The sequence below is a fragment of the Solanum stenotomum genome, chromosome 7, assembly GCF_019186545.1.
Source record: "Solanum stenotomum isolate F172 chromosome 7, ASM1918654v1, whole genome shotgun sequence".
NCBI lineage: Eukaryota > Viridiplantae > Streptophyta > Magnoliopsida > Solanales > Solanaceae > Solanum > Solanum stenotomum.
This window is the reverse complement of record NC_064288.1, coordinates 20858232-20867682: the sequence shown is the minus strand read 5'-3', so window position 1 is coordinate 20867682 and position 9451 is coordinate 20858232. Positions and strand designations below refer to the sequence as shown.

Sequence of the window (9451 nt, the reverse complement as noted above, 5' to 3'; positions counted from 1 at the left end):
GTGATCCGCCGACTGCTCCTTTCTCTCACCAACTTGGTTTTTACCTTCAAGGCTTTGCACACTGGAACTTTAAGCGGTCAAGTATCCATTCGGCAACTCGCCAAGTGAACTTGGCGATCACCAGGCTTTCTTTTCTTCATTCTTTCAACTCGCTTTGTTACTTTTTGCAAATTAGTGTCCTTGCTTTATTCCTCAATCCATATACCTGGAAATCAAGGGTTTTACATCAGTTATTGGCACAAAATAAGCATTTGAGGACACTAAATCTATTTAAGTAAAGCCCTAAATGAGTGCAAATCTCTGACTCATCACGCGTCTGCCTTAATATTGTCCTTCTTTAAATAATACTAAATGACCACATCATAATCCTTGAGTAATTCCATCCATCTCTTGTGTCTCAGATTCATATCCTTCTGAGTGAACACGTGTTGTAAACTATGGTGTTCAGTGCATACCTCACATTTGACTACATAAAGATAATGCCACCAGATGTTGAGAGCAAACACTACCGTTGCCAACTCCAAATCATAGGTTGGGTAGTTCCTCTCATGGACATTCAACTTCCTAGAAACATAAGCTATAACATTCATGCCCTACATCAACATAGCACCAAATCAAAAATGTGAAGCATGACAATAAGCAATTAAGTCCTTACCTTCTACTGCTAATACCAGTGAAGCATCACAATGAACAATAAAGTCCTTACCTTTTCCTTATAATGTCAGCATAAGTAACATATTCAAAAGGTTCTTGAGCTTTTGGAAACTCTCTTCATACTTATCTAACTACTCAAATAGTGTCTCATTTTTAGTCAACCTGTTCAAATGAGTAGCAATAGAAGCAAAGTTTTCACAAACTTGCAGTAGTAGCTAGCAAGACCCACAAAACTTCTAACTTTTGTCAAAAAGATAAGCCGGACCCAATTCTTAACTGACTCAATATTTTTGGGGATCTACCATCACCCGTTCTTTCAAAACCACATGCCCGAGAGAGGCAACTAAGGGCAGCTAGAATTCACAAACTAGTCAAAAAAATCATCTATATGTGGTATAGGGCACTTGTTCTGGATTATAAACTTATTCAACAATTGTGAATCGATGCACATTCCGATGCTACCATCCTTCTTCTTCACAAACAACATAGAAGAACCCGAATGAGAAGCAATAGGATGAAAACAACCACTATAAAGCAATTCTTGAACCTGAGTTTTGAGTTCTCTTAACTCAGTCAGAGCCATACGATAGGGAGGAATAGAAATTGGTCAAGTGCTCAACTTCAAATCAATACAAAAGTCTATATCCCCATCCGAAGGCATACTAGGCAGATCTGTAGCAAACACCTTCAGAAATTCTTAAACCATGGGAATAGACTCAAGCAAACGAGACTTTGCACTAACATAATGGAGATGGGCCAACTAGGCCAAACAACTTAGCCCCACTAGTCTGCTAGCTTGAATCAAGGACACGATCTTTAATGTCTTAGGCCTCCATACCCTTTTCCCATTCAAATCTTTCCATACCCAAGATCTCTAGAGTCACTGCTTTAGCATTATAGTTTAACATAAAGAAATGACGAGACATCCAAGTCATACCCAAGATAATATCAAAATATAGTATATCCAATATGGCTAAATCTTCCCAAGTTTGCAGACCTATAAACATCACAAAACAATCACGATACGCATGGGTTCCCACTACAAATTTCCAAATAGGGTAGCAACATAGATAGGGGCATTAAGGGTGTCACAACTTAAAACAAGTCCCATAGAAAAATTAATAGATACATATGAATAATTAGAACCCAAATTGAACAACACAGTAGTCATCCAATCACATTCAAAAAAAAATATATGTTATCACATCATCTGATGCCTTAGCCTCTGATCTACCCAAAAAAGTTTAACACTGAGCTCTATCGTCAGCGCGAGCAACCCCCTTACCAGGATTCACTTCTCCCCTCCTTGCATTACTATTTCCTTGGTCTCCACGGTCTTCCTGATTACCTCATTGCCTAACCTATGGACATCCTCTACCATTATTGCTTCCCCTTGCTGGAACCATTGTTCTAGTCTCGTACATAAAGTGGCCAATAGTCTATCTCTAACGGCATTCCTTCTTAAAGTGTCCCAACTCACCACACTAAAATATCCATAATTAAGTGAGGACATATAGGCTTAGGCATAAAAAGTTCCTTGACCGCCCTGAGTTAGAGAATATTATGGAACCCATAAGTGACTACCTATAAAAGAGGTCAAAGCCGACTGAATCGGACGAGCTGTATACACCTATGGACCAGAAGCCTTAGAATATGAACCACATTAATTGCCCATACTACTGGACCTCTTAGGAAATTTCTTGTCCTGTTGAGCTTGTCGAACCCCCTCTATATTTTTTATAAAATCAATTAGCTTATTGAAGCCCTTACTTGCATAGGTCATGTGCCAGAAAAAACATAAAGTCAGAATTCAAACCTTTGACGAAAAAGAGAATAATCTCCTTCTTAGTGTATAGTAACCACGTAGCATAATGAAGTAAGGCATGGAACTTAGCCTCATAAGCAACCAAAGTCATGTTGCTCTGCTCAAGGTCCATAAAGTCATTTTTTTCAATTTCTTAGAGTACGAGTCACATATTTATCAAAGAATAAAGCATGAAACAATGTCCAAGTTAGTGGAGGCATAGCTGATGATCGACATTTAACAAATTCTATTCACCATTGCTTTGATTCACCCAAAAGTTGAAAGTTACGAACTCAACCCCATGCGGTTGCAATATACCCAACTTATGAAGCCTCTCATAGCAGTTCGAGATGAATTCTAAGGCATCCTTACTCTCAAAACCATGGAAAGGGGGAGGCTTAAGTTTCATAAACTTGGTCACCATCTCATGCCTAGTGTTTGTCATCACCAGGCCAAGTAATGGATGGAAGAGTGTCTCAGTTTCCAAGTCTCCATCCCTCTAAGGCACCGTAGAAGCAATAGGACGAGTAATTGGAACATGTGTAGCTTGCACATTGGGAGTCGCTCTAGTACCTACAAACCCATTTAAAAAGGCGAACACTTGTTGAATATGTTCAAAATCTATAGGGGGATGACTTACAACCCCCGCATACGTTCTCACCACTGGTTCAACCTCATCCTTAATATCTATCTCTACCTCTTCTTCCACATGATCTTGAGCGGTGGCTGGGTCGCTTCACATGGTGTTTCCCAAGTGGGTGTTTCCCTTCTTCTACCCCTGACCTTGCCTCCATCTCTACCTCTATATCAGCCATGCCCTATCATTGTTGGTTCCACCATTGACACTATAATTGGAGCTACTACCCTTGCACCGTTGCAGTTTGTGTTAACCATTAACAAATAGAAGATTGTAACAGGTTTGATACCAATAATGATCACCAGATATCAATTGAATAAAGTTATAATAGTACGAAGGAAGAATGATATAGGATTTTCCTAAAGTCCTGTAGCCTTTTGTAGAAAAGTAAATACGTCTTTGTACCGTTCCTTAGGACTCTACTAGAATCATTTTGGTACAATGAGATCAACACACCTAGAGCTCAAATACCAATTTTGTCATGATCCACCCATCATGAGTGACCCCTACACTAAACCACCCGGTGGTATAACCAACTACCAACCCAAAATTAACCCAACAAACAATCTTTACAACCAATTCATGATATAAATAGCAAGAGACAGTCGTAAGAATAAGTAACAATTTGAGTCCCTATAAACTCATTTAATAGTCAAACATTTGCAAAAATAAAACCCTTAGAAGTAAAAGTCATAGTACCAAAACACTAAATAAGTCAAGAATAGGAATGCAACCCCAAAACTTAGAAAACATGAACTATTAGTCGAATATATTTTCTTGAAAAGACAGGCAAGGAAATGTAGAGGAACCCATAGCAACATGGAAAAGTATCTCACCCTTAGATTTAGAGTCAAGCATCTCTTAACTGAGGTCTCATATCATACGCTGAAATATGCCAGTACTCTACAAGGAAAGAATAGATACAATATCACTACACAACCATAGTATATTGATAGGATCACGCGGTGAGTTCATAACATAAATGTAAACAGAGAACCATAACATAGTAAGCATTGTCAACACATAACATCAATAAATATGAAACAACCCGGACTCCCGATCCTTATCCTAAGTGAACATACATATGAAACATATCTCACATGATTACATACAAGCCATACATGAGTCCAACTCACCTTGCAAGCAACCTAGACCACTGAATGAGTCCAACATACTACATTATATTATAAAAAGGTAAACTTACTTCACTCATGGAACCACAATTACACATACTTGGTTTTCTTAAGGAACCCATACAAAAAGTGTTAATGTATTGGCACGATAACCAAGCCAACTAGAGTTATTATTCATACCAGGTGTGGTACCTGAGCCTTTCCTTAGTCTTCCTATATTGGCGTGGTACCCAAGCCAACCAAAAATCATGCACAATCATAATCACAATGAACAATAACACTTGAAACCACAAGTAAAGTACACAAGTTCATTGCATAAGACTATCAATATGATGTCATTTCATATGATCCCTATGATTTCCTCGAAATGCATTAAAAAGTGATACTATAAAGCAATAGACATTCATACATACATAAATTGGAAAACATACAATCATCACCTACCTCAAATCAAGCCTCTTAGAAACTCTAAAGGACTCGATTTTTTTCCTTTTGAAGTGTCTTAGCTTGTTCTTGGTCTAAAATAATCAATAGACACAACAATCAATCACAAATGTCCTAATTATATTTGGATTATCACCAATTCCTAACCCCAAGCGAGTTCATGGTCATTCCACCCAATTTAAGGTTTTTCTACCATTAAATCATGTCAAAACACTCCCCCAAGAGTAATATCCTAGATTTGTTAAGATTAAATATTTGGTGGAAAATTGAGTGTGAACAGCCTTTATTCTCCCTTCTCAACCTCAAGAACAATTTTGCAGAAAATACAAGGTTTTGGGACTTTTTCTGCATACAATCTTGACTTACCCCGTTATAGTAGCTCAACCTGCTATAGCGCTTGCACGCTACCGCTATAGAGATCCGATGTATGCTATAGTAGATTACACAAACTTTAGAGCATCAGAAATTCCAAAATATCCCATTTTTCACAATATACATTCTTACCTTAACGTCCAAAACTATTTTCTTCACATTAAAATCGATTATGGATTTTTTCTCACCCAAATTCAATTTTGTGAAGCCCTATTGGTTCCTTAATGTATTCGCTATTAGCAAATATATAACAAACCTAGAGAATTCATCCCACTCATTCCTAGATGGACCTATACCTTACCTCGCTTAGATTCTATATGAGACTAGCGTAGCCTATAATTTTTAAGTCACTACCCGGAAAGCTTTCTGGCCCGATTTCCTTCACCGTGGCCTAGTCATAACAATTAGGATGGGTCGTTACAAAATATTATACCAATAAAATAAACATATATTTAAGATGAGTTACTCAACATGTATTTTGATCCAAGAGAAGCAAAATTTTAACTTACAAATTAAATAATTGTATAGATAAATTCTAGAAGATATAAAGTAGATAATAATTCATATATACAATGTGGGAACATACATTGCACCAATGAAAATAAAGGATCTTAAAATGGGTTGAAATGTGAAATTTAATTAGACTCAATTGAAAATTCTTTTAAAATGAGTTAAGACTTGAATGGGTTGATATTGAGCCAATTAAAATTATTTTAAGCTCAACCCATAAAATTATGGATGGAATTTCTATATTTGGGCTCATTTTGACATTTCTACTTTTAGTGACCATTTTTGTGGTTGTTGATAGCCATTTTCTTGTAAACAACAATAATTCCCTCGCTTTTGGTATGGCAAGTCGGAATTTAATATATAAATCGATCAATCCCGCTCTATTCAACTGATCGCCCTACACCGACTGAGATTGGAGTGTACCGAATCAATAGCTAGATACAGATAAAAAGGATTTAAATACATATGATGAGTTACAACAATTAATACAAAAGTTCTTGACCAACAAAAAAAGTTTTTTGTACCGGTCTTTTAGGTTAGGAACCTACCATGATATTATATGGTCAATACTTTTGACTAACATTAGAGAGTAGTTCTTGTTAATTTATTTTTCCGAGAGGGGAAAAGCATATTGTATAGCTAAATTAGTAGATCATTTTGCTCAAGGATGAAACTTTTATATTCTTGTCTATCATATATTTATGATTTTGTTTTAAAAAAATGAAATCTCAATTTTAGCAGTAATTATTGAATTTGAATGTTTACATATTGTTCTAGTTTAGTTAAGTATTTCTTAATCATGGAAATTGTTATTATTAATATTAGAGCCTGGGTAAATGACACATAACACTTATAAGTTGAACACATTAGGTATAGTGTTTACTAAACCTCTGTAATGTTTAATAAGACGAGTCATATGTTGGTCATATTTTTGAATGCTAATACATAAAGAAATTTTAAAAAAAAAAACTTGAAGACGAAAAAATATTCTTATCTAAATCATAGTTAAAAAATCTAGTTTCAACCTCAATTCATGAAATCTTTCAAGCTCAATCTTTTTCTTGTAGCTGGATTTTTTAAAGCCTCATTACATTGACTTACAAGTATATAAGTCCTTTATTTGTCTGTGAATTATATATACACAAAGAATAAGTAAATATTTATGTATTTTGATATGAAATAAGAACTTAGTAGAAAAACTAATGACATTCTATATCAAGCATCATCAATTCAGTTTAATAGAAAAAAATAATATTTTATTCATGATTTACTTGAAGTAGAAAATTCGTACATATTCTCATAAATATAGATCAACATTAAAAGAGAAAAGAAAATTAAAGAAATATATGTTTTTTTTCTTTTCTCCCAACATTTTCGTTATATCTCTCGGATTTACCCATGTTTCAAGCATCAAGAGTCTCAATTTTGACTGTCTTGGTACTATTGTTAAAACAAAATAAATGTGCATCGCCATAGTTGGTTAATGCTGGATAAACTCTAGATGTAATGCATGTTTTTCCATCGATACTAAAGCTCTCTACTATAGAGTGTTCAATCCGATCAATAACGAATTGTCAGCGTGACACATAAAGAGAGTTAAAATATGAGTTTAAATCCATTTTATAGAAAAAATAAAGTACCAAAGAAAGCTTACCAAGCTCTCTAGGGATAATATTTTGTCTATTAAATTTAGATCAACATATCCAGCAAATAAAGATTTGTACAGTTTTTAATAATTTCTAACACTTGACCTATTGCAAAAAAAATGGAATGATAAAGTTAGTTGATTGCAAAATCATAAAGATAACAATATTTTTATGTTTATTATTATTTGACATTCAAATCTCATTGGCCTAACTAACTTTAATTTGTGTCACATAAGACCCATTAAATAGGATGAATGTTTCCTATAAGTATTTTATCATTCCAAAAGTTTAAATCCAAGATTTCCCTAGTTTAAGGCGAGATATTCTTTCTGAGAAGATAAGTTTGCTTAGAAGACAAATTTTTAGGCATCGGAGCATATTAGAACCTTGTATTAATCTTCGGTCTTAAACACTGTGAAGAATAAAAGTGTATACTTTTTCAAATTTTCAGAAGGCAATGTTAGGAGTCCAATTGGACCAAGTCCACCTTGAACGGTCCAACCCCCTAATGGCACATACATCTTAGGCATAAAGATAAGCCCAATTAGGATCAAATTCTTCTGCATTTTCCAAACTTAAAAAGAATAATGTAACTGAACATCAGTCTGACCTTGTATTAACACTCATAAATTAGACTTAAATTTTTCTTTTCACAAAAACCTTTTACAAAAGATCAATTCAGATCATAAAATATCTTGCATTATTGCAAATTTAGGAAAAGGTTACATGCCAAGCGAAATGATATAGGATGTTCTAACAGAAATTTTAGTGTGTTTTAATGGCTTGAACATGTAACTTATAGATCTCAATAATTTCATAAAGATATATTTATTTTATAAAAAATAAAGTCACACTTGTGAATGTGTAATTCCTTGAACTTCCACATTTTCTCCTTTTTCAATTTGTAATGTATTAGCTCGACCTTTTACTTTCTCATGATTTATAATTATTTAATGGCTCATTAGACCAAATATTGGCCACTAGGATCGATTCAAAATTTACAAGAAATAGTCTGAAATGCAAACCATCCTTTGTAGTTGGCCTATGTTGCAACAACATTTGATTCGTTGACTCATCTCCATAAAATTCTTCAATTCTTGCTAGGATCATAAAAAGTATTTGACGTATAAAAACTTTCATAATTCATGTTCAATTCATGTCATCCATCGATTATTAAATCGTTCAGAATGTACCTATCATTTTTTGTGTCGTAGGTATTAATTGTGTAGTAGTTAAACCTAATATTATATCCATCAAATAATGTGTCCAAGCCATCTATATGCTCCAATGATACTGGAAAAAAATAAACACACTTATAATTTTCAGTATTAGCCGATGAATGAGCGGGCGTTAGGCTTTGGCCCACTTCATAATGTTTTTACTTTTGTACAATATTGGTAATTCTCGCTGGTTTTTAAGGCTTCCAACAAAAATTCTTCAATACCCATCTTGTCCTAACCAAGTTGTATTTGGATCATGAAATTTGATCTTGTTGGTACTTTTATCAGCGACTATTAATAGATTGTTATCAAACAGAAAATTTAGATGATATTTCATAATTTTATACTTGGTTTGTTTTGTCATCCACTATTAAATCGTACAGGATAACATACTTATTTTTTGAAAGAATAGTGATTGATTCGGATCAAGTTTCACATTCTTCGAATACTTTGAATGGATGAATTGTGGTCTCTAAGTTGATTCAATATATTAATCATGTCAATGGACTAGTGATATATATATATATATATATATATATATATATATATATATTGTAAATAAACATTTTTATTAACCAAAGTGAGAATTACAAAACACTTAAGAAAATCAGCATGTAATCTCCCAAGACTGTATACTTCCAACATCTATCCAAACTATCGTCCTGACTAACACAGGTTCTATTATTCTTCTAAAAGATCCTCTGGTTTCTCTCCTGCCAGATGTAATAAACACTAGCTGCAAGTGTTATGCGAAATATTTCAGCTTCTAGTAGCTTCCCTTTATACTGATCTTGTGCCCATATTTGTTCCTCATTCCATCCTGATGTCTGCCTTTTGATAGCTTGTCATCTTAAAACCTTTTGCCAAACCTGGCCTGAGAGTGACAGTTGAAGAACAGATGTTCAATGTTCTCATTTCCAGCATCACATAGAATACACTTGTTTTTCTCCACACTACCCCAAGTAAGTAGCCTTTCCTTTGTCGGGAGCCTCCCATTCAATGTTAAGAATAAGATAAAACTCCATTTTGGA

General features: G+C 34.3%; 1 pseudogene; it reads right to left on the bottom strand.

Moving 5' to 3' along the window:
* Positions 1-347: 347 nt before the first annotated feature.
* On the bottom strand, positions 348-8757 carry LOC125869733 (beta-fructofuranosidase, insoluble isoenzyme 1-like; annotated as a pseudogene).
* Positions 8758-9451: the final 694 nt, after the last annotated feature.